The sequence below is a fragment of the Egretta garzetta genome, unplaced genomic scaffold (assembly GCF_000687185.1).
Source record: "Egretta garzetta isolate BGI_Z169 unplaced genomic scaffold, ASM68718v1 scaffold40, whole genome shotgun sequence".
NCBI lineage: Eukaryota > Metazoa > Chordata > Aves > Pelecaniformes > Ardeidae > Egretta > Egretta garzetta.
In genome coordinates, this window is record NW_009258484.1 from 1,968 (window position 1) to 4,785 (window position 2,818).

A 2,818-nucleotide genomic window follows, 5' to 3' on the forward strand; every position below is an offset into this window, starting at 1 on the left:
GGTTGCACAGAGTGGCTGCCATTCTGGGAGCAAAATGGTTGGGATGGTGACCTGTGGTCCTGGTTACCAGGAGCACTGTGGGTAAAACAGCTGCTATTGTACCTGTTGTATGCGGTTATCATTTTAATGTTTTTACCATGTGTAATCCCTTGTCTTACTCAACTAATTCGGCATGTGGTATCTAATATGCAATTTGTGTCTACCACCTCCCCTGATGGCATGAAACAAATCCATGCCATTCACCAGTTAGAGCCAAACACAGTCTCCATTATCTAAACCATTTTAAATTCCCAGATTGTCTGAGGGAAAGAATTGCATCTTAATACCCATATCATACCTGCCAATCGTTCCATGGTTGTTATCATGAAAAATACCTCATTATTTTGATTCTTTGAATTTGTTCTACAAAGTTAAGAGAAAGATGCTTACTCTGAGCAGTGTTCCTATTTGTTTTCTACTGAGCACCCCCCTCATGTTATTTCCCTCTTCCTATGGCTTCCCTTTGTTCCTGCCCTGGTTTTGGTCCCTATCCCCACTCCATTCTCACCTTTTCTCTCCCCAATTCTCTCCTACTCTTTTTCTCTCCCTCTTTACCTCTCTCCTCAACCCTAAGGAGACTGCAGTGTCGAGCCATGGGGTGGTGTAGAGAACTGTTACTGAATGCGGTTTGTCTCGACATTGCCGTCGTACCACCGCTTCCCACCAGTAACATTCTGCCTCAGAAGATCCTGCCCTCACGGTCTGCAGACAAACACCACCATGTGCCTGCATGAGAGCCAAGGTGCAAAAAAGGTAGAAGGTGTCCTAAGGAGACAGCATGTATGGCACGAACTGCACGTACACAATCGCGATCTGCACATGAGCAAGGGACTCCAACCCCTATAAAAGGAGTGAGTGCGCTCTGGTAGGGGGGCTCTTTCCTATCTTCCTCTCTTCCCCTCGGACCTCTTGGAACCTGCCTCGATGAAGCCAGCATCGCCTGGACTGGACTTGGAGTAGCAGATGGGGGTACCGGAACATCACTGGATCTGGGGCGGTGGTAGGCATCTTCACCAATAGGATGACTGACCTGGTAAGGAGGGCTTTAAACTAGGAACGATGAGGAAGGGAGAGAGCAACCAGTAGCAAATGCAAGGAAGTGATGGACAGCATTGACAAGCAAAGGTCCTGGGTAATGTGAACAAAAGGGAACATAAAATCAAGAAAACGGGGCTTAAGTGGGGTCACCTTAATTTGCACTCTCATGTAAGGAAGGAATTGCCTACTAGAGCACAGCTAACAGAGGCAGCCAACAGATGCAGCAGTCTCTGGGCTCTGCTTTGGAGCTTCTGGACTGTGAAATATGTCCATCTGATTCGTGTTAATATGGAACAATACTAGGGCCGCATGATGACATACCCTTGTATAACCACAAGCCTAAGAAAAACAGAGAGGTTAATGTATATAGTTTTTATCTTGCCCCCCCCCCCCAGCCACCTTGTCACGGGGGGAGGGGGAGCTGGCTGGGCACCGAGGTGGCATCGGCCCCAGCCACCTCCTCACGGGGGGAGGGGGGGCTGGCGAGGTCACCTGCCGGGCGTTTCAGCATAACAGGTTAAAAACGGTGCTGTTACTGACCAAAACAAGAGAAGTTTAAGACACACCTATTGCTGGAGGATATATAAACCAGAAACAAGAACTGTATGGTGTTCGTCTTGGTAGAGCAGAGGCTCCCGGCACACCCAGCGCTGTTTGCTTGCCTTTATTCGTTTAATAAATTGTTACTTTTGACTGAAATCCTATTTGGGACTCAGTCATTTATCACAATTGGGGGCTTGTTCGGGAGGGCTTTGGTTCCTGAATTCTGACTTGATTTAGGAGGGGCGCTCCACCGTCATTTTTGGCGGCTCCTGTTTGAGTCGGGTCGGGATTAACGCCATCTTGAACCTGAACAGAGGCAAGCAAAGAATTTGATTTTTTCTATGAGCTCCCTTGCCGGCTGCAACATTGTATTTTGCCCGTAATTCCGTGCACAAAGATCCGAACGAAGACGACAGAGTCGTAAATTTAAGGCATATACTGTTCGGTTGGGATCCGAATGAAGACGACGGAGTCGTAAATTTAAGGTGTATACCGTTCGGTTGGGTGGGATTCGGTTGCCTGTGCGTGTAAGAGTGTGATTGAGATGGAACTCAGTTCCGGAGTGATTGTGGAGGTCTTCTAACCGCGGTTCCAATCTCCCATGAGGGACTTGGCTGGTGAAGGACCGAGGCGATTTCTATAGGATTCGTGGGTGGGTGATAGGTCCTAAACCCCCTGCAAGACACTCTTACTAAGGTGACCAAGGGCTGTAGGAATTGCCACAGTAAAATTCCTAGATGGGTCTGACAAAATCGAGGACCTGGGACCAAGAAGAAGGGAGCAAATTACTGGACATACCACCAGAAAGTCCATTAGGAATAAAAAGTAAATTAAAACTGGTCCAGTATTGTATGATAGAATGGCCAAAGAAGCTTCTAAGACAACATGTTTTTTGGCCTGTTTTTGGATCCTTTGAGGACTGGATGTGCCCGGCCTTAAATATACATGTTAATTCAAAGGAGCCTTTTAGTCAGGAAGAAAGTGATTATCCTTTTCCAGCCTCAATATTTGCACTAGAAGCAGGTGAGAGGTTTGAAGAAGAAGAAGAAAAACGGGAAAAAGAAAAAGATGATGAATGGGAGCCATCAGATAACCTACCACCCCCATATTTTAACAATCCACCCCCGGCAGCTCAGCACGTGGTGGGGTCCGCCATCTTGGCAGCGGCTCAGCACGTGGCAGGGGCCGCCATCCGGGC